The sequence below is a fragment of the Pleurodeles waltl genome, chromosome 5, assembly GCF_031143425.1.
Source record: "Pleurodeles waltl isolate 20211129_DDA chromosome 5, aPleWal1.hap1.20221129, whole genome shotgun sequence".
Lineage (NCBI taxonomy): Eukaryota > Metazoa > Chordata > Amphibia > Caudata > Salamandridae > Pleurodeles > Pleurodeles waltl.
The window spans coordinates 1,747,096,328-1,747,119,817 of record NC_090444.1 but is presented as its reverse complement, the minus strand read 5'-3'; the positions used below and the strand labels follow the sequence as shown (position 1 = coordinate 1,747,119,817).

Here is a 23,490-nt window from a genome sequence, read left to right as displayed (position 1 = left end):
TTAAACAGGAAAACTTAGATCGGATCCCACAGATAGGCGTGGCAACACCACAATGGTCCCAGCAGATTGGCACCATTAAACACACATATGGCCAGAGGGGTAAGCACACCCCTAAAACACCATAAAGTTAGATGCCACATGTAGTTAGGAACACACATCCAATCAGAACACAGCACACACAGTACATGCAGCAACCACACGTACCTCAGGCTGGACATCGGGACACATACTATTTGGCCCGCATTGTGTCCACCTAAGGTCGAGGCCCACCTGCATTTGCTATCTGGAACTGTATTTATGACTGTTCACATTTTTTACCAAGAAAGGAATGTTTTTTATTTTTTATGGTACTCACAGAAACGTATAAAAACCTGCAACAAACTGATGTACTTTGAGAGACAGTCTTCAGACCCCGGTTCTGTAACTGCTCTCCCGGCTGTGATGTTTAATTAAGCGAACTGTTCCTGCTTTGCCAATACACCTCTTGTCTTTTGTTTTTTAAAAGGTAAATTCTCATTTGAGCAAATGTTGGCAAGCCAGCCAGGAGCTGATTGGTTCCTCAGACCAGACTGCTATCGAAAGAAGGGGACCCCGCCCAGACAGATTCACATTTGCGCCTCAAGAAAGGTGAGCAGATGCTTCAATTGATTGGAAGTTCTGCTGAGTCCACAGGGTGGAGGTCCATCCTGAAGATGCTGTCAGAAGGGTAAGAGACTACAGCAGAGCCTTAGCCCTAGCATTAGGTGTATGGCAAACTAGAAAAAAAGCATAACCCGCATAACTTGCAGAAGTCATATTTTTTTATTATCAGGGAAGGTGAATATTGTTTGAATCGATTTTTAGTTTGGTTTGCTGATCGCTTAGACCGTTGGGCGTGTCACAGATGGGACACATAAAGCTCTGGTTGCGACATAAGGCAAACACCTATGTTGTAAGAGGTGTCTTCCGCTTGGACCCCTGGGCATGACACAGATGGTATGCATAGACTCTGGGTGTGATATAGGGCCCAAAGTTCAATCTTACTAGGCTAAAGAGGTTTTCTCAGTGCTACTGTTTCTTAACACTTTTGTTATCTGAAAGAGGTGAGAGATGTTTTTGCTTGCACCGCTGTGCATGACACAGATGGTACGCAGGACTCCTGGGTGTGACATTGGGTGTAATTTGAATGTTAGGGAATAAGAAAATTGGGATCCAGGAGATTAGGCATAGTTAGTGTTTGGCCAAGAAGGGCCTATGGGTGTTGAAGTTATTCCTTTCTTTCTCTGTATAAATTGTTATAATCTTCACCTGGGAGCCAATATCAACAAGATTATCAGGCTCACCTAGTCCCGAGCACTGTGCAGAGCTTCCCCTGGGAACAGGATAGCATGTGCTAGGAGTGGGCTAGGGTATTTCTGACAGGCTCCTTTGATATTTCTGGAGGGTCTTCCAGGTTCCCTTTATTTTTTTTGCCTTGTCAGCTTTTCTTGTGTCAGTTGAAATGGTGTCATTTTGATATTGTGACGCTGGTAAATTAATGTGACTGTGCTTGCCTCAAGCGTTGAGTGTTGTATTTTGTCGATGACTTAATGTGCTATGAAGTCATAGTTGCTTCTTACAAATAGCTATTTGATACCAAAGCAAGACTCACTATTTTAATGCCGAATGTCATGCTCTTTTGGATTAATAATTGCGCGTTTTCCTAGGTTGTTATTCTTCATATGCATTGATGTTTGTTTGTTAAATGCTTATTTTAATGCATCTGTGAATAACGCTGAGCTCATTAGATCTAGTAATCCCTGTGTATAATATTCTCCACTACCAGATTAGGGCTAGTCATCCCCGGGTAAATATTTACCCGCCACCAGAGTAAAAACATGAACTTGTCTAAAAAAACTGAAAAAATAGACACATATAACTCAAAATCCCCGAAAAACTTGAATGCTAAAAAGAGTAACTACACCCTAAAAGACTACCCAAAACCATCATGTAATCTCCTTTAAAGCATATGCAAAATAAATTCTCCACACAGGCTAAAAAGCTTGACAAGATTTGCCATAAATGGCATGCACACACCAAGGCACATGCTTTCCCCTGGCAAAAAGAGGGAATTTAATTGGACACACAATGACACACATACTAATAAAATACACAGGGCAAAAGATGGACAAAAGGGAAGCATTACTAGAATTATGGCCATCCTTGAGGAGGCCCAGGCTGACAACACTGATCCACAATCAGCAAGCAAGTTGTTCGCACCTCCCTTGCCGTACACAGGAATGGAGGTGCTCTCCCTGATGCCTGCTGTCCCCACATTAGGATACACAACTCCTCCAGTTGTGGGAGCCCAAGGGCCCCCTACTGAACCACAGGCTGTTGGGTGTAGGCATGGCAGAGTAAAAGGCCAACAGGCCCAGACACTCCCTGCACCACCCCAGTCCAGCGCTAGATCTTCCCGAAGTTCGAACCCTCATCTGTTGCATTCAGGCCACCAAACTTTAGCAGCATGGAGAACACTCACTCCCGCTGGTTCGGGGGAGCTCACCCAAGTAACAAGGAGATTCATAGCAGTTCTGGACAATGAGACAACTAGCGAGTGTGAGGAATGGGGTCCCAGCCCTCTGGGATCTAGTGGCGAGAAGGGAGCTACAGAGTGTGCTCAGGCAGCCGAGAAAACCACAGAAAGCAAGCTTGTGGGCAGGTCCCAACTTAGAAGAACAGTGCATAGCTCTGAATGAAGGAAGCAATCCAATGGGAGCCAGAGCAAAGGCTTGAAATAAGGAGGGAGAGAAAGAGAGAGAGAGCTCGCATCCTTTAAGCCCAATGAGAGAGTAGAGCAGAACGCCGTCCACCTGAGGAGAGCAGAGGTAGGTACAGTGCAGCCTGGTGCAAACCCAGCTTAGACACAGGAGGACCAAGATGGCACCTTTGTGTGTGCACGAGGAGAGCAGCAATGACGACGTCTGCTGCTGCTTCCGAACGCACAGGACAGATAAACTAAGCCCAAGGGATAAAGTAGCCCAGGAGGAAGGAAAGATCTTCACATGACCTTTTTGCCACCTGCTAGCCCACTGGAACGAGAGAAGTGATCAGTATGGTAGACAGGGTCGGAGGAGGGATCCTTCAAACCAGAGGACATAGCAGTTCCCTTACATGCAGTATTATTTGAGGAGACGGGAACACTGAGTTGAGGGAAAACAAGTAGAGCTGCCCAAAACAAGAATATGCCTGCTACTACAGAAGGACGTCAGGGACCATCTCTGTGCCATGGGCTCAAATGGATAAGGAAAGGCTAAGAGCCAAGCTGCCACCGTTGTTGGATGGGGCCGGGAAATGGCTCTCATGCTTTGAGAATAACACCTCTGGAATAACCCTAGCGATGAGGGATGTTAAAAGTCTGCTAAACAGTATTATCGGACAGCAGACTAATGCAGTGTTTGCCCGAGCTCGCATCCCAGCAATCATGCTGACAAACACGGAGCACAACAGGGTCACATTTAATTCATATAGGCACCAAATATGGACCGCCCTGAGGGAAATCTTCCCTGGATGCCCAGATGTAGGAGGGTTAATGGCAGAAACCAGGAAACCTGGGGAGACCTTAACAGATTTTCTAGACAGGATGAGAGAGGGATGGGGGCAGGAGACAGGACACCCATGGAACGATACGGACCTTAAGGTCGTCTTCTTTTATACTATCCTCAAGAAAGGACTGCCTTGAAATACAAAGCAGATTGGGCAGCGCAGTAGGGCTAGACACCAAACTCTGGCCTGGAGATATAAGCGCACATGTTGCATTTTCACAAAACAGGAAAAGGATAAGAACAGGAGCAGGCCCAGACGGACACTGGTAAGTTGGTCCAACATTAGCAGAGGAAGACCGCCCTTGAAGTGGCCACATTAGCAGCAAGCATGCAAATGGTACCAGTTCTGAAGGGAGGTCCACCACAGGACCCCACAATGTTAAAATATAGCTACAATGATAGAAACCAAGGAGGTTGGCAGCAGCCAAACCCCATACAGTGCTACCATTGTCACAGAATGGTCAACAGGGCTGACAGATAACAACTAAAGGCACACCAGGAGCATAGGTCAATGGGCCTTGGCCAGGCATTGCAAAATTTTCATCCACATAATCAAGCCCAGGGAAAATAAAATGCACCATATATTCAGCGGCAAGGAAGTCAGTCTGCTGCCGCACCACCACAAAAGGGTGGATCAGCAACCACAGGCAGGGAACCCAGCCTAACAAGGGCCAGGGCCACAGCTGCTGGAGGGACGGATAACTGTTTGGGGAAGCTATCCATAATGCAGACACAAAGCTCAAATGTGCAGTAAACCTTAATACCCCCAAAACAAAGCATCCTTTTCATATACACCTTAAAATTCACTGCAGTAAAATTCAAAAGAAAGGCAAACAAGACAACATTAGGGATTTAAACACTTACTTGCATTCAGTAAAAACTCAGGGTTTCTGTGCGGCTGTTGATCAGATATCCTCACTAGAGTCCACCATTCGGGGTTTCTGTGCAGCAGTCGATCTGGTATCCTCACTAGAGTTTGCTGTTCTGGGTGCCTGCTGGAGACTAGCCCCCATTCCGCTGCTGATCCCCCAGGGTGGGGCTAGTTGGCCACACCCCAGGGGAGGGCAGACTGACAGAGAGTGGGCAGGACATCTTCCTAACCAGTGCTTTAAAAGCAAGCACCCAGGACCCTGCATCCACAAACAAATTGGGGTGGGTTCCTGTAATGAGGGAAAAAGATCCCCATTCTCGGGCACCCAGCCGGGACTGGAACGCCTTTGTCGCATAGTCCCAGCAGCAGTAGTGCCTCAAGCGGCCCCAAATGGGGGGCCCTTTTAGTTCCAAAGTGAAGCTAAAAGTACTGAGTGCCAGGCCTCCTGTACACTTGAGGAAACAAAGATTCCATACCCTCACAGTGCACACATGAGTTCCAACAGATTGCGGAGCACCGTATGGCACTGAGTCAGTAGAGGAGTTTTGCCAGAACATCCATCCATCCCAGTCCATTCCCATAATCTGGGCAAACTTTGATGAATTCATGGCCTTTCTCCAGAACCTCCATATGGTGATATTTTTGACCTCCTCCTTTCCCCCAAAGCTTTCCAATTGCAGCCGGAAACCGTAGGTCCAAAAGATATTGTCTGAGGTAGAGGGGGCTGCCAGGGAAGGGAGTCCAAAACACCCATCACAGTCCAAGCAGAGTAGAATGCAGAAATGTGCTCACCCTGTGCCCAAAACCCAATAAAAAGAAGCCCACATCTAGCCAAAAGAAGCCTCTAGAAAAGGGTGTAACCAAGACACCTGGTGCCACTTGGAAGTGTGATGTAGCACACCACATTCCGGGACTAGTGGGTCATGCATGTGACCTCAGGGCATGTTGTGATCATTGACCAAAGTTCAGTGTGACAAGCCTCTTCTTTATAAATTCTCCATGCACATGTAGGTTGGAAACATCGCCCACACTAATGGCACCTCCATGTGCACAGTAGGGTACTGGAGGGCTGGCAACACCAACAGATCACCAGTAAAAAAAATGAATTACCCAAATGCATGAGAACCACCTCGTAAAACATACTCACAGATGCACACTTAGGGGGTCATTCTGACCCTGGCGGCCGGTGACCGCCAGGGTCACCGACCACGGGGGCACCGCCAACAGGCTGGCGGTGCCCCGTCGAGCATTCTGACCGCGGCGGTTCAGCCGCGGTCAGAAACAGAAAGTCGGCGGTCTCCCGCCGACTTTCCGCTGCTCGGGAGAATCCTCCATGGCTGCGGAGCACGCTCCGCAGCCATGGGGATTCTGACACCCCCTACCGCCATCCTGTTCCTGGCGGGTCTCCTGCCAGGAACAGGATGGCGGTAGGGGGTGCCGCGGGGCCCCTGGGGGCCCCTGCAGTGCCCGTGCCAATGGCATGGGCACTGCAGGGGCCCCCGTAAGAGGGCCCCACAAAGTATTTCAGTGTCTGCAAAGCAGACACTGAAATACGCGACGGGTGCAACAGCACCCGTCGCACCTTCCCACTACCCCGGCTCCATTCGGAGCCGGCGTCCTCGTGGGAAGGTAGATTTTCCCTGGGCTGGCGGGCGGCCTTTTGGCGGCCGCCCGCCAGCCCAGGGCAAATCTCAAAATACCCTCCGCGGTCTTGCGACCGCGGAGCGGTATTTTGTCGGGGGTAGATTGGCGGGCGGCCTCCGCCGCCCGCCAGTCTCAGAATCACCCCCTTAGTCAGGCATGGTGGGGGGGGGGTCTAACAACCCCTAAAAATTAAAAACTGTTCATAACCAATAACCCATTTTCTCCAAACTAGGTATCCTGAGTGATGTCACCTTAGGGTGCCTTATTAAAATCATGGAAAATGCAGAAATTCCTAAGAAATATTTGGTGACATGCAAAAATGTAATGTGTTTTTTCTTTTATAACAACCAAATCCAGCTCTAGAAATCTAGTTGATCAGCTAAATGCACCATCTCTACAGTGAACCATCACCTTCTCAGCGGATGCACCAGTACCCCAACAGGATCAAGAGCCACAAACTGCTACAAGAACTTTCCGCACCAATTTCCCCAACAGGATCAAGAGCTACAACCTGCTCCAAGAACTTTCCACACCCAAACCCCCACTGGAATTCTGAACCACACCTTGCTCCAAATACTTTTTTCAAACTGTTCACAACCGAGGAACTCTCATCACCAACAAACTGCAGACATCTCTGCCTGAATCATCCCAAGACCTACAATGTCTCACAAATTATGTGTTTTTATACATTCTCTGTTTACTAGGGGTGCTACCGCATCCGTGCATTTCTAAAAAGTGGCCTTGTCTAATGGAATTATTCAGAAATCATCACACCGTTTGCATAAGGACCTCTTGCATGTCACCTATAAGTACACCACACTCAACACTAGCATTCCACACGCACTACACAGTTCCTTTTTACACAACACATGGTATCAACACATGACCACCGTGGGTTCCAGGACATCAGCTGAGTCATGTTATGTCTGTTAGCTGATACCACATGCAGTAGGCGCAGATGGTCTTTACCTATTCCAAGAGATAGCCCCTGAAAAAGCAAAATGCCTTCTCCATCTGTACCTGCGTAGGATAAGGACCAAAAAACAATCTAGCAGAATACATCCCCATAGGTTTGTAGTAAATCTGACCCACTACAGGACCAAATCCATGGCACTGTACCTTCTCTCCGAGCCTAGCGATATCCAAACTGAGATAGACAGGATGCACAGAAAGGGATCCATAGGGGAGTACATAGTTTGGCCATGAGACTTTCCTGAGAAGAGATTGTTGGAGGTACCTAGATCACCTAACCAGCACACAAAAACATCCTCTCCCGCTTCCATCTGTGGTCCCAGGGTGGCCCTTATGGAGTTGCGCTATCTATGTCTACAACAAGTGGACCCCAAACATAAAGTTTCAGTGAAGGGCCATCCACCTCGACGATCTGAAGGGAAATGGGTGTAATAGGGAAGGGTTCAATAACAGCATAGATACCCCTTGTCTGGAGTTCTCGGACACTGCGATAGATAGGTACACATGGATAGAAGAGAAGGGGCAACCCCTAATTGTACTGAAACTCACACTGTATTTGTTATGTTTTCGATGCAAAGGAACCATTCTGCTGGGCACGAATGAAAACTGTCATGATACTGCACATTCCGGACATGCAATGGGGCACCTCCACACTGATGGACACCTGCTGGTAATGTAGCATTTTTTCCTACACATAGCTCATCCCTGGATGGTGTGGCCTCTGCTCCCTCATCACCATGCACACCCTTACCCTGGTCATCCCCAGAGAAGATCTGTTTGAACTGTGTCAACCACCGTTAAGGAAGAAGATGACTCTGTTGCATCAGGTTCTAGAGAAAAAGAACTGCTGATTATGTTGGCTGGGCTCAATACAAGGACATTCCTGAGGAATTTAGACTGTTCACCAATGTACAAGTATTGGCAGATGGGTCCATGCCCTTCTTCATCAGATGAAAGCAAACGCCAGCTGGTTGCAAATAACCCAGTGGGAAATGCTCAAAATGATGAACAGTACTGATCTTAGACTTAATGCAATCGAGGAAGAACTGAGAACCATCCACCTCAGGGTGGGGTTTGCATGAAGATCAGTGCATCCTGTTGTCCTTTCATATCTTTCATGGACAAAGGGATTCTGACACTTACCATTTAGGCATTGTACCGACTAGAGAAAGACATGCATGAAGAGGGAGGTGTCCCTGAGCAGGAGTGGTTCACAAACTGTGGCTGACCAGTCGCTGCACGTCATTTTTGCCCATTTTCATTGTGTTACTGTCTTTGTGTGGTTTCCCACAGTGGGGGTTTCCTGCTGTAAAACCACAGGCCCCCAAAGTGGGTAGAGTTAAAGAAGCTAGGGAAATGGGACAACAAGCTTGTGACAATATGACTGTCATGACGTGAGTTTGATGGAGTAGTTTAAGATTCAACAGAAGAGGGGAATGTTAATATTGGATTAACCAATGTCAGTGCACACAGTGACATATTCATATACGTGAATGAAGTTGTGTCACCATTATTAGATTCCCCCGTCATGAACTCTCCACCAACCCTTGCGCATAGGTATGTGGTCAGGCAGGCTCTAAGACCTAGGCCTGAGATTACTGACTGACAGGTCACAGGTGGGGTAACACTTAGCTGGCAGGCAAATGTGCAAACAGGAAAACTTAGATCAGATCCCACAGATAGGTGCAGCAACACCAAAATGGTCCCAGCAGATTGGCCCCAATAAAACACACATGACCAGTGGGTTGTGAGAATTCCCAAACCACCACAGAGTTAGATGCCACATGTAGTTAGGAGCACACATCCAATCAGAACACAACACACACAGTACACGCAGTGACCAGGCGCCCCTCATGCTGGACATCTGGACACATACTCGCTGGACCGCATTCTTTTCATACAAGCTCTTGGCCCACCTGCATTCGCTATCTGGAATTTTATTTAAGACTCGAGGACCACTGTTCACATTTTTTAACCAAGAAAGGAATGTTTTTTTATTGCTTTATGGTACTCAGAGAAACGTATAAAAACCTACAACAAACTGATGTACTTCGAAAGACAGTCCACAGACCCCGGTTCTGTAACTGTAACTGCTCTCCTGGCTGCAATGTTTAATTAAGCAAACTATTCCTGCTTTGCCTAGCCACCTCTTGTCTTTTGTTTTTTAAAGGTAAATTCTTATGCAAGCAACAAACAGAAAATGTCTTTGATGTATTATACTCATATGCCTTGCCTCCCAGGATTTTCAACTTTATTTCTGAATATGGCTCCAAGGCTCTTGCTTCCTTCTGAACAGCTTCTGAGCAGCTAGCAACATTCATTGTTGCCAGTGACAGGCATTCTGTGACAACTGCACCACCTGCAGTGGACTTAGTTTAAGCAGGAGCTTTGCAAAACATACAAAGTAGAGGTCATGCAGTCTGGTTGAAGACCACAAGGATCACATACTCAGCCTTGGATTGAACCCATTCAGCCATTACAAATAAGTGGGTTCCATGAGGAACTGCTGAAATGTATTTTCACTTGGTGATTCTGTAATGACAGGTTAGTGGTTAAAATGCCTGAACACATTAAACATAAGTGTGGTGTTATTGTGAAGAAGGGAGAATTTGAAAAAAATAGCTGTGGTTTGGCAGTAAGCAAGACTGCAGCAAGGCTGCATACATCCACAATAGTGGAGAAGCGTATATCTGAAACCTGTTTGCGTAAGGGGAGAGATGAATGAACGTCAAAGCACAATATTGTTTTGTTTGGTCATTAGTGGGTATTTAGAAGAGTGGTATAGAAGCATGGTACAGCACATGGAAGATACACTAGAACCATTAATGCACAATAATAGACTGTTATTCAAATTATTTTTAAAAATCACAGGAGCCTAATGAATTGAGACAGATAGTTTCTTTTAACTATTTAGTATACATTCATAGGTATGTATGTTGTTTTCATTTACACATGAATTTTGACAAACTACTGACGAAGGGACTGTGCATTGGGCATACACAGTGCTGTGAGACACAATGGCGGTGAACCTAATGTATGAAGTTGAAATAAAAACTCTCGAATAAATGAAAAATACTATTGAATTGTAATAGTGACACTTCACTCTTATGAGAGTGCGACATGGATTAGGTCCAAATAAGGGATTATTGGCTCTCGATGTTCCAAATGGGATTACTACATCTGCTGTTATTGGCCCACCTTATTTGTGGACCCAAAATTAACTGGCACCAATGTGACACTTGTCCCTGCAGGTAATAAAGGAGAAGGACCATGGCATACTCAGGAACAGAGGTGGTGTGGACTAGAGGCCAAGAACTCAGTACAGTGTAATTACCCAGTGTTCATTCAGTGCTTAACCTTCTAAATTAAAAGGGCCTTGATTCTTCCAACAGCTAAAAAATACACATAAGAACACTGAGCAATTTATTAAACATTAATCACATTTATATTAATGGCTTTTACAGTAATCCTCAAACCACTGCCCATCAGTGCTTAATTTTTATAACAATAAGTGCCAGGGCTGTCATCAGAGGCCACTGTAGCTTGCACCGCGCATTGATCCCAGAAGCGCTACCAATGATAATATTAACACAACTACCAATGATCACAATCCTACAAGTGTGACTGGGCTATTGCAGAACCCTAAGCTATGAGAACGGCGTGGGTGGTCGGTAATAGTCATTTTTAATGTATATGGTATTAATTAGCAACTGTTATTGTGCTCATCTCTAAATTAGACAAGCCCCGGTGTTGCCAGCACCGGAAACCACTGGCTCAAATTAAGCCCTGCTGCCTATTGGATTTAACCAAAGGCTTTCTCTAACAGTACACCACTGCCAAATTGACTTTTGCAAAAGCCACCCTATGCGAGTCCAGCCTTAAAAGTTTGTCAAAGGAGCACAAGTAACTGTCCCGGTGAATAACTGGCCTTGCAGTCTGTGTGGATTTCCGTGGTGTCCTGTTACTGGAGCACAAGCTTTTTTCTGCCCCTGGTTTTTGGAGATGGTGTGCCATTCGATCCAGTCTCCAGATGCCCTGCACCTATTAAAGAGACCCCATCCAGTCAAGGTGATTTCTCTGCCATCACTGCAGTGATCCAGTTGTGGTTTGTGGGGTCAATCGCTCCACAATCAGCCACCCCATCAATATTACTCTAGGCCAAAATGTGGTCCGACCTGTGTTCAGAGGTCCTGTTTGGGCTGACGAAAAAGGAGAGAAAGAAAGTCAACATAGGAAAGTCACCACCACTGAAACTGCAACTCTGAATTCAGATAGAAGCAGTTCAAATACATAAATTAAACCCAAACTATTTTATTTGGCGCGCGCTTCCACTCGATTTCTAGTCTTTTTGATCTCACCATTTTCTTTTTCCATTCATTAGATTTTTCTAAAAGTAGAAGGACGCTTGTCCAACTTTATTAAGTGTCGACACGAACATTTAATGAGAATTATGCATAATGTTTTAATCATTCTTTAGAGGTATATTGCGGTGCATAGTTACAGTGCACCTGGCATTCGCTCCAGCCCACAGACCCGGACTGGAATCCATCTGGGACACAGAACCATGCTGTGGCTTGCCAAAGTACCCGAGGGACCAGCTTAATACATTCAATGTTTCATCACTTCGGTCAGGACCTGGTCTTCCACCAACTTCAGCTTTCAGATCCAAACATTTTTTCTGCAGTGCAATAAAAGGTAATATGTATCCTTTTGGCAAATAACCTCAATGCAGCCAACCCCAAAATATGTCAAAACACATTTCAGGAATGCAATTGCTAATGAAATCTTTCTTTTATGGAAAGGCCGGCTTTCTTTCAGGGACGGAAACAATTATAGCTATAATTGGTCCTGGGGTATCAAAGCTGTTCTTGCCACGCAGTCTGTGTGGGCAGACGTGTCATGAATAGGCTCCTTATTGGTCGAAAGAGAAGGGCGCACGAAGAAAATAGAAGTTGATACTGACAAGAACGTGAGGGTGCCATTTTGGCAAAGGGGAATTGGCTCTATTGTATTTCTATCCAATGTTAGAAGCTCGAGAATCCCAGTGTGGTTGCTGGGCTGAGTAGCATCTTGCGTGTGTGTGTGTGTGTGTGTGTCTTTGCGCGTGCGTGCGCTTGCTTGTACATGTATCACCCACGCTGTGAGTTCTGGATAGAACTAGGCAAACACTATTTTTCTAAGGACTGGTGCGCTATGAGGACCTGTCTCTGCAGTGTGTTTAGGTACTTTCGAGCAAGTGCATCCAAAAAATAAAAGTGCAGTTATATTTGCCACGGTCCATTTTGTAGTTTTATTGAATTCTGCAAAAACAAACCACGATTCAAAGTGTGTTTCAATGGCAGAGAATGTCAATGGCACAGTCTGCACCCGGACATGTAGATAGATTAGCACAACATAGGCCCAGGTGTTCAATGAAAGAGAGGGACAGGACTCACTTCAAAATGTGCATTCGCTATGCTTGTAACAAAATATTTTGTAGACAGGAGAAGAATGTACTGGTAACAGATTTCATTCCCTTTGAGGGTGTTTAATTATGCACTGTTATTTAGATGAGCAAGTAGAGAAGAAACCTTTGCACCTAATGATTTTTGTTATTATATATATATATATATATATATATATGATCAGCAGAAGAACCCCGACTTATCGAGACTCACTTGCGGCGGTCTTGATATGGGATCGGGAATCCCATCAATATTAATCATATTTTCTCTCCCAAAGAAAAGAAGTCAAGACACAAAACGGACAGTTCAAAAAGCTATATTAAAGAAAGATGGTCCTCCTCCCAGCGCGTTTCAGCCGTAGCCTTGTTCACGGTGTGTGTTTGCCCAGGTTTTCATTGAAGTAGGTGGTAATGGCACACAGCAAGCTAAGTATATTTGGTACCAAAGAAGGGTCATTCATTTTTAGAGTGGGTAGGATTTAATTTAGGGAATTTGTAGTTCTGCTGTATTGAGAATTTTTAAGACAACACTTACATGGTTAGAAGCAAGATGAATCTGAAAGAGAAAAACATAGAATTTAGTTACACAATAAAGCTGTGCTGTTATCTAAAAATAAGTGATTTTTCGAAGTCAATAAGTTATGGGGAACAATAGAATTTCAAGTGTGAATTGTTGAAAACTATTGTTTTATAGAAGCTTAATTTCTACTGGCAAAATTATGTAAACTTTAGAGGCTGGCAAACATAAGAAGTTGCAAGGTTTGTTAACTTTTAATAACTTTACTAGCTGGCGACATGTCCCCTCAAAAATGTATTCTTGGGATGTTTTTCCTGCAAGAAAACATTCCTTTGAAAATGTGCCCACAAAAGAAGTTGCTGTATCTTTCCTCTCTGCAAAACGTATGTTGGTGCACTCTTAAACCCGTTTTTAAACATGCAACAGTGTGATGTTTTCCAGTTTGGTGTAGTATGAAAAAACTACGAATTGGGCGGAATTGAAGATGGGCATTTTCACATAAACTAGTTTTCATAAAGGAATTACGTTCAGGTTAAAAGGTTCCCAACCAGGAGAGCCATTAACTTTTTAATTTGCCTCCTCCATCAAAAGTACAAACCCTGAACCAATAGCGCTGAAAGCATTATTAAGATTAATGTTAATTAAAATAACTTGCTTTTATGTTTCAGGCAGGCATTAGTGCACGCATACTTCCTGTTTCAGGGCTGCTCCTTGCTGTAATTTTCATTGATTTTTAAATTCTGTGTAACAAACAGACACATTGCTGTTGTGACTTCGTATGCCATATAAAAGAGGGTGTCCATGGTAGGTGAGATTTCTCCATATTGCATCTTAGGCTGGGCGGCATGTAAGCAATATATATTATAAAGGTGTATTTAATAGATGTGATTCATAAACTCTCGTAGAATGTATTTGAAGTTTAAGGTGGTGTTTTAATAGGGATGTGTTTTTTCTCTCACAAACTTTCCATCATTCTCATGAATACCGCAATTACTAACCATAGCTTGCAAACTTTCCTAGTTGTGAGTCCTCATGTTAAAAGAAACATGCTTGTACTCCTGTTAAGTTGTTTGGCTATAGGTAAGATTGCCAACATTCATTCTGTTTCAGAGATGTAAGGAAAATATTTAAATGTTAACTCATAAAAAAGTGCATGCGTGGCACATGCATGACAATAAAAAATTGCAAAAAAAGTAATGGATAGAATGCTTCTATTAATCTCAGTCAATGATAATTATTCAGGCCACACCTAGGGCCAGATGTAGCAAGCTTTTTGCATGGCGCAAACAGCAAATTTCGCTGTTTGTGACATGCAAAAAGCACATTGCGATGCCCATTCCCATTTTGTGAGTCGGTAACCTGGTTACCGACTCGCAAAATGGGAATGCGAATCGCAAATAGGAAGGGGTGTTCCCCTTCCTATTTGCGATTCGCATCGCGATGCAGAATTGCTTTGTGACTGCGAACGCAGTCGCAAAGCAATTCGCAGTTACCACCAGTGTCACACTGGTGGTAACCCATTCACAAAGGGGGCCCTGAAAAAAAGAAAATTCAGAGCAGGCAGTGGTTCTATGGACCACAGCCTGCTCTGAAAAAATGAAACTGACACGTTTCATTTTTTCGTGTGTAATGAAACTCGTTTTCCTTTAAGAAAAACGGGCGGCATACAAAAAAAAAATGCTCTATTGAAAAGCAGTCACAGACGTGGCCTGCTGTCTCCAGCAGGCCACCATCCCTGTGAGTGCTGCGACTCGCAAGGGGGTCGCAAATTGCGACCCACCTCATTAATATTAAGGAGGTGGGCCTTTGCGACCCCCTTGAGAATCGCAGATGGTGTCAGGGACACCATCCTGCATCCGAATTTGCTACACGCAAGTTGCGTGTCACTCAGACTCAAAATTTGTGAGTCGCAAATCCGGAATTTGTTACATCTGGCCCCTAGTTCCTTGTTTTTTTTTGCCCACCATGCTACTTCAGATTAGACCCAGCCATGTGCAAATCAGCAGTGGTCCTGCTTCAATCGTAACAGTCCAGCCTAAAATGCCAAGCCAGATTGTTAGACCTGGCATCCTTGGTGTGTTTCTCACCTAGCATTTTGTCTTCAATCCTCCTGTTTTCCTTGCGCTTTCTCCTTAAAAGATGGTAGGCATGGCTTACACTGAATTAGCACATTTAATGTACCTGTAAGTCCCCAGTAAAGTGGTACTGCCTGTACCCAGGGCCTGGAAATTAAATGCTATTAGTGGGCCTGCAGCACAGATTGTGCCACCCACTTAAGTAGCCCTTTAAAGATGTCTCAGGCCTGCCATTGCAACCTATGTGCAGTTCTTAAACTGGCATTTCAACCTGGCAAAATAAACCTTTTTCAGGCCTAAACTTTCCTTTTTAGGTTGAGTGTGCAAGCGCTTTGATGTGTTGTAATCTATCTGTGGGCTTTTAACCACACCTATCACTCGTTCATGAGCTTGCCTTTCAAAAATCCTGTGCTATCATTGGTAAATGCTTGACATTTGTCCCTCCTTTGGGCAGTTTTGTTACTACATTGGCCATCGACCCTGTTACGTGGATAATAGCACATTTGCTGATACGTTTGACTGCGAGCGATCTTCTTTTTCCTTTTGTGTCTCTCCTTCGCGCTCACAGCAGCCGTGGCGCTTTGAATCAGCTCGCTTATGTGAAGTGTTTTACTTTTCATTTTCAATTTATGTTCACAAGAAAAGTTCAGTTAGGAATTTACAATGCTAATCGCTCTAACTTGAGCCCCATTGCATTGCAAATGCTTGTTAATCCATATGTGACCCTTATGGTAAGCCTTGAACAGAACAGAGGGCAGATGCAGTGTATTTAAAAACCAAGACATGTACGTGTAACTTTTACATGAACTGGTAGTAAAAAAACTTCTAATGTCATTTTTCGCTACTACAAGGCCCACCTCTCCCATAGGATAGCATTGAAGTTACCTTATTACATTTAATTAGCTGTAACTTCCAATTCGCAACATGGAGACAAGTTGTGTTTGGAGTCCAAAGAATTGTAATTAAAAGCCCTCTTTAATGGTAAGTAAAGTTTGATTTTTAATCACAATTCTGAAAAAAAAGGAGTATCCAACTCTGTAACTGATCAAAGGTATCAAGTGGGTAATTTGCAAAAGAAAAAGTGGCCCAATGTTTTGCTCAGAAGTTGTGTCCGACTCTACTGAAGGTTGTGTTGACAAATACCAAGGTTGTGTAGTCTTGAGATCGCTCATGCTTCACAAATCCAACAACAGACTCTCACTGGCCCTTTATTTCACTGTTGCAGGTTCCTGTCATCATTTTCAAAGCCTGTTGGGGAAAAGTAAGTGCCAATCCCCAAACACGAGGGCCGATGGTACCCACCAGCAACATATATGCAAACATTTTAGAAGAGAAAAGTGAGAACTTTAAAAAAAATAATCAGGCAAACCTCTTTCCCCCATTGACTTCTATTGAAGCACAGGCAATTTCAGGTGAGAGATAACCAAACTAAAGCCTTTCTTGGCTGGAGGTTCCCGCCTGAATCGGGTCTGTTGGCATGTATGGTACAACCACCACCTCTAAATGCTTTGCATCAGCTTCGGAGAGACACCTTCCTCTGCCTAGACACCTTGCCTGGTTGTCACCCTCGTTGTCTCATCACTGAGATTTATTGAGAAGTGCACAGCTAATTAAAACCATTACACTAACAGTAAAACCCATGATTTAAACGCGCAATTCTCAATAACATACAATGTGGGACCGAGATCAGTCAAAAAATACCTTCTTCCACCACAGCAATAAACAAATCACCATGTGACCTCATGCACTGAGAAACTCGACTGATTTTAGCCCAGTTCGCACTAAATGATCACTAGCAGGAGATTTCCTAACACTAGTTTACATTATCTTCTGTATTACCAGAGCATTCACTTCGGTGAAAATGCTTAAAGCTACTTTTCGGTGTTTTTTCTTGATTTTTTATCTTGAACTACTGATTCAATTCCCTGGGAGTAAATCTCCAACTCGGCGCATGTTACTACTGGAGAGCCCCAAGAGCGGTTTTGTGGTAACCAGAGTGTTAACACCCCTCTAACACATGACAATGCTAACACCTTCAATTACGTCTTGACACGTAGGAGACAGAAACCAGAGTGATGCTTACTTAAAAATATTTTTGAGGGTGTGGAGGTCCACTGCTTCTTGGGGGAGGACACAGTCATCTTTTCTTCCCTAACATCAGAGATGCTGAGGTGAGGATTTCTGATAGAAGCAACCAGGGTGTAATTAACTGCTGCCCTCATCTGGTTTTCTGAAGTTAGTTATTCAATCTGCTCTGCTGCAGCACACAGGGCTGCCCTCCCATCTCGTGCAATTAATCTTGCCAGACAGGGAAAGGGCCCTGGAGCAGTGGGTTTGGGACGCAGAGAGGAAATCTCCGAGTGCTATAACCGTAAATCAAAGATGCTGTCTGCTTTATGAGTATTTGGCCCAAAGACACATTTCACTTCCCAAAAGCCTCTTTGCTTAAGCATGTATGGCTTAACCTAATTCCTCTGAAACTTTGTTGGTACTTGTGGATATATTTTGCATAAAGCCTAGCTCAAACACAGTTACAGCACAAACACCAGTGCTTAACTGTAAATAAAAACGTGCCGGTGCTCAAAGTTCTCCTCTGAAACATGCGGCTGCTGCAATTAAATGTGCGAGCACGGAATACTGAGGTAGCGTTATCCTGTAGGTATCTCGGGCCTCTTTAATCCATTTACAGCCATTCCCTGGCCCTTCAACTCACTCTTGCAGCTTTCTCCCTTTGTGACGCGCTTTCGTTATTCTCTTCCTTCGTCTTTCCCATATGTGTTTTGCTCGCAGTAAATGCTTGAGGCAGAAAAAATAAGGCCCATATTTATACATTTTTAGCGCCGCATTTGCGTCGTTTTTTTTTTACGCAAAATCGGCGCAAACAGAAAATACAATGGTATTTTGCAAGTTTGCGCCGATTTTGCGTCAAAAAATGACGCAAATGCGGCGCTAAAAAAGTATAAATATGGGCCTAAGGGCCGGTCCACAAAAAAGAGTGCCAGTGCCCCACACTGGAAACCACCGACTCAAATTAAGCACGGAACACGACTCACATTTGCGAGGCTTGCAAAGACAAAAACTACAATGAATGGGGCACAGGAGATTTACCATGAAACTCAATCCATATATAATGCTATTGATTGCTTCTATCGCCCGTACACCAACCGGCAATCACCTGTACATGTTCGTGCATAGGTACTGTAATTATCCAATTTAATTACATTCGTGGTACCAGCCTTATAAGGACAGAAGCTTAAAAAAAAACGTGCAAAGTTTTGACCATGTGACCCAAATGCTCTTACCAGATGGCTTCTGAGAAAAAGTTTTTTTTAATTTAAAGAGATGTGAACAGCAAAGTCGTCAAACGTTTAGAGCACAGTGAATAATTAAAATAAAATACTTCAGCCAATAGAACTCATATTTATTTTAGGATTTAAAAACAAAAAAAAAAAATACTGGTCTGCGTGCTGAATTGTTGTCGACTGCAAAGCCTTCTGAAGAAGAAATAGGGAAAATCTATTTGCCTTTTTTTTTTTGCATGTGGCAAGTAGAATTTACGTAGTCAAAGATTTTTGAACAAGGGCGAAACTGGGAAACGAAATAACCACACACACACACACACACACACACACACTCTCTCTCTCTCTCTCTCTCTCTCTCTCTCTCTCTCTCTCTCTCTCTCTCTCTCTCTCTCTCTCTCTCTCTCTCTCTCTCTCTCTCTCTCTCTCTCTCTCTCTCTCTCTCTCTCTCTCTCTCTCTCTCTCTCTCTCTCTCTCTCTCTCTCTCTCTCTCTCTCTCTCTCTCTCTCTCTCTCTCTCTCTCTCTCTCTCTCTCTCTCTCTCTCTCTCTCCCTCTCCCTCTCCCTCTCCCTCTCCCTCTCCCTCTCCCTCCCTCTCCCTCTCCCTCTCCCTCTCCCTCTCCCTCTCCTCTCCCCTTCCCTCTCCCTCTCCCTCTCCCTCTCCCTCTCCCTCTCCCTCTCCCTCTCCCTCTCCCTCTCCCTAGCTACTGGCTTGCCAATGCCTGTCTTCTAACTTATAAACGCAAGCTTGTATTAAGGGGCAGAAAAGTATATTCCTGCAAACATAGTCCTTATCTTTTACATTCTTATTATGTATATGCAAAGTTTCAGAACGATGCCGTGATCGCTTATTACTATGGTATAGAAACAGTGAGTGACAGGAAAGCAAAATGATAGCATCACAGCCACTGGCCCATCTGAATTGTCATACGAGAGTGGGGTCTTTATTTTTTCTGAATATAAACTGGTTTAACTCCTGATTATATACATTGTTTCACTTCTGCCACCTAACCAGCAATACACATGCTGCATTCCCTTTTCAACTATTTTACTTATGGTAGGATTTTGATGATGTGGATCCCAATATAGGTCATTTTCATACGTATATAGGCGCTGCAATCCCAGCTAATTATGAACCCTCTCTTAGCTTATACGTCCCATAGGATATCAGGAACGTCAAGCTTGGTTTGTTGGCCAGCTACCACAAGTAGTTCAAAATATTATAAGGAGTCCCTTGAATAATGGAGTCCCTTGAATAATGAGGGGCTATTATGCCTGTACCATGTACCTGTACCATACAAAATCTGCCAATTGCAGAAGACACTTACTAAGATAGTGGTCATTTTTGGGCGACTTCGTCATACAGTCAAATGCTACGGGAGTATTCATTCCTCGTCCTGCACAGCCACCGCATTCTGTGGTGCAGGCAATTAGTCCACATGCAAAGCAAGACCTGATTCCATTTTGGATTGCTCAAAAAATGAACCAGATAGAAGCAGTTTATCCTCATGCAACATCCCAGGATAGATGTATAATATTAACTATGTGTCTTCCACTTGGTATGGTATTACCTGTAGAAGAGTGTACAACTCGGAGAACAACATTTGCAAGTATTTGTGCTACTACGCATGGCACACTCTCATTACCTCCCGTCCCTCCCTCGCCTTCCTTTAAACCAATGAGGCTTCCTGCCTCCCACTAGACCCTCCCTGCCCCTTTTAAAACCTCCCCCCACCCCTAGCCCCTCCTGTTCTTTTTGTCTAGCCCACGCTAGACTTTCCCTTTCACTTACCTTCACGACGGGGCCTGGGGGACATCGTTGGATGCACTCCTCGGGACGCGGAGCTCCGAGAGGTGTGCTTCGGCCGGGCGCGTCTTTTATGAGCAGGCGGGGCTGCTCGTAAGACGCGTCCTGGGAGGCGGCTGACAGGGTCAGCCGGCTCTTGGTGGCTGGGGCGTTAAGTTCCGTTTTTTCTTCGCCGCGGAGTGATGCCGAAGAGCGTTTTTTTGGTTTCTGTGCGGGTAGGACGGGCGTTCTGCCCGCATTTTGACTAAAATTCTTGTTTTGACCTTTGTGTGGATTGGTTGATGGGATATTGTGGGAGGTCCTGGGCCCTGTATATTTGGGGGTGTTTTTTTAGGTTGGTGGAAGTGTGTTCCTTGGATGAGATCATGCCTAAAGATCCAGCTAAAAGACGGAGGATTGTTTCTTCTTCCTCCTCAGAGGAGGAAGGTGCTGATGGCGTTTCCACCTCTGGGGGCCCCCAGATTCAGGGTGGTGGTGCTGTGCCCCTCATGTCCAGGGAGGAGGTACAGGAGATGATCGAGGTGGCTGTTTCCAGAGCTCTTCAAGCGGGGATGGCCAGGCCTAGTCGGGCTAAGGCTACCCATACTCCTGCACCTGCAGGGAAGTCCTCCTCAGAGAGTGAGGAAGGGGATTGCTCCATCTACGTCCTCTGGGGGGTAAATATGTCTCCAGGGAGGAGATGTGGGATGTGATGGCACATGTACGGGACAATTTGGGGTTTCCTGTGTTTCAACCTACCAACTCTGACTCTCACTTATTTCCACAATATCAGACGCCTTCTAAATTTGCCATGCCTTTTCAGGGACCTGTGAAGGATATGGTGTTTCAAGAATGGAAGGATGTGGATAAGGCTCAGGTTCCACGATTCCTTCCGAAACTTTATTTACTTGAGGGTGAGGAGGTATTGCCTCCCTCGGTCTGCCTGGATTTAATTTTGGCTACCCTGATTGGCAAAACAGCTGTCAATCCGGAGGATTGTGTGCCTTCTGATGCCACGGACCGTAAGGTGGACTCAGGGCTTAAGAGGGCTTTTGAGGCTGAGAATCTAGCTCTGAGGGCAGGTATTTATTCTGCTTATGCGGCCCAGTCGTTGGAGCAGGACTTTGATAAACTGGCGGTGGCTGTTCAGGATGGGGCGGAGTGTTCGGAGCTCCTGGCTGGTATGGAGCAGCAGGCAAGGTTGTTGGCAGATGTGTCTTCAGATGTGGTCCGTACTTCGGGCTCTGGCGTCTGGTGCTTTGATTGGGGCCCAGAGGTCCCTCTGGTTACGATCCTGGAAGGCCGACCCGGGGGAGAAGTCTGCCTTGCTGAGACTACCTTTTGAGGGTCGTAGCTTGTTTGGGGATCAATTACCTTCCATGCTTTCCAAAGCTTTTTAAGAACGGAAGCATGCCTTGCCTTATAAAGGGGGATCTGCTTCAGGAAAAGGGTGGAAGAAGCATTCCCGTTCTTCTCCTAAGATGGGATGCCAAATCTTTTTCTTTTTAGGAAACGGCGTTTTCAGCCGCGTTTTTCCCCTAAGAAGTCAGCGCCTTCGAACCGGGGTGGGTTCAAGAAGGGGTCCTGACAATCACTGTGGGCCTGGCATAGGGCCGGTTGGGGGAAGGCTGAGTCACTTTCTTTCAACTTGGAAGGAGAGTGTCAGCGATCATTGGGTGCTGGACATTGTGGCCAATGGTTACGTCATCGATTTTGTGGTGGTGCCTCCAGATTCGGGGGTACGTCCCACTCCTCTACCTGCAGGAGGGTCACAGAGAAAGGCATTGTTGGACCGAGTCCGGGACTTGCTGGTCAAAGGGGCCGTTTCCCGCGTCCCGCTGGAAGAAAGGGGTCAGGGCACTTATTCGGTCTTATTTCTAGTTCAGAAAGTATCAGGGGGGTTTCGGCCTGTGCTCAATCTGAAGGAAGTGAATGCTTGGATCAGGACAGTGCATTTCCGCATGCTGTCTATTCAGACTATCTTTCCCTTGGTCCGTCAAGGGGACTTTCTGGTGTCACTGGATCTGCAGGATGCTTACCTGCACGTGCCTCTGGCAAGGTCTTCGCAGAGGTTCCTGAGGTTTGCTGTGGATCAGGAGCACTATCAGTTTTGCGTACTGCCGTTCAGCCTCAAGTCTTCTCCTCGGATTTTTACGAAGATGCTGGCCCCCCTGGTGGCTTTGCTACATTCAGAAGGGGTGTTTATTCATCCATATCTGGACGACATTTTGATCCATGCACCCTCGCAGGCCCTATTACAGAGGCAGGTGGCCCAAGTTCTGGTGGTCCTGCAAAACCACAGGTTTTTAATCAACTGGGGGAAATCAGATTTAGTCCCATCCCAGGATCTGGTTTTTCTAGGGGCTCGGGTTCGGACTCTTCTTGGCTTGGTGACAGTGTCAGAGAAGAGGTTAGAGGTGCTCCGGTCCATGGTGAGGAAGGTTGTGGTACAGACTGCCCCGTGCTCTTCTATGGTTGCGGCTGCAAGGTCATTTGGCGTCTGTGATATTTCTGGTCCCTTGGGCGCGTTTCCATCTGCTGTGCTTGATGACATGGTTCTTGAGAAGGTGGATACCAGGGTCCGGTTCTCTGATGACCAGGGTTCCGGGGTCCGGATTGATTCGCAGGGAGTTGAGATGGTGGTTGGAGGCAGATCATCTTCGGGTAGGGGTGTCTTTGTCTCCTCTGAGCCCGGTGGTGCTGACCAAGGATGCCAGCCTTTCCGGCTGGGGTGCTTGGATGGGGTCGGCACAGATTCGGGGGTTCTGGTCCCCGCTGGAGGCCAATCGGTCATCGAATTGGCGCGAGTTGAGGGCTGTATTGTTGGCTCTGATCCATTTCCAGGGGTCCCTGAAGGGAACTGCGGTACTTGTTCGGACTGACAACTTAGTGGCCAAGGCTTATGTCAACCGACAGGGGGGGACCAGGTCAAGGGCTTTGTTCAGTCTGGCCAGGAAGATTTTTGTGTGGGCTCAGGAGTGGGTTCCTTCTCTCAGGGCTACATACATTCGGGGGTGGTCAATGTGCGGGCGGATCTGCTGAGCAGGGTGATTCCTTCCTCTCAACTTTTCTCCCTCTGGAGATCACTGTTTCTTCATCTGGTTCGGCTCTGGGGTCTTCCAGTGCTGGATGTGTTCGCGTCCGCGCAAAACGCGAAGCTCGGTCGCTTCTGCTCCCGGTTTCGGTGTCCCCGAGCCTAGTAGGTGGACGGGATGTAGTGTCCTTGGCCGAGGGGCCTTTTGTATGCGTTCCCGCCATTTCAGCTACTCAGGTCTTTTCTGTTGAGGGTGCGGCTTCTGGGGGCAAGGGTTATCCTGATTG

General features: G+C 45.7%; 1 long non-coding RNA gene across 2 annotated transcripts in view; it reads left to right on the top strand.

The window, feature by feature from the left end:
• The window catches only part of LOC138297431 (uncharacterized), a 118,415-nt gene that overhangs the window by 19,090 nt on the left and 75,835 nt on the right, over positions 1-23,490 (top strand). The window contains exons 2-3 of one of the 2 annotated variants that reach the window (XR_011204098.1): positions 506-706; positions 6,436-9,866. This is a non-coding gene — a long non-coding RNA (uncharacterized lncRNA). Of the gene's footprint in view, positions 1-505; positions 707-6,435; positions 9,867-23,490 lie in introns of those variants that run through there. The other variant, XR_011204099.1, reaches the window with a different exon arrangement.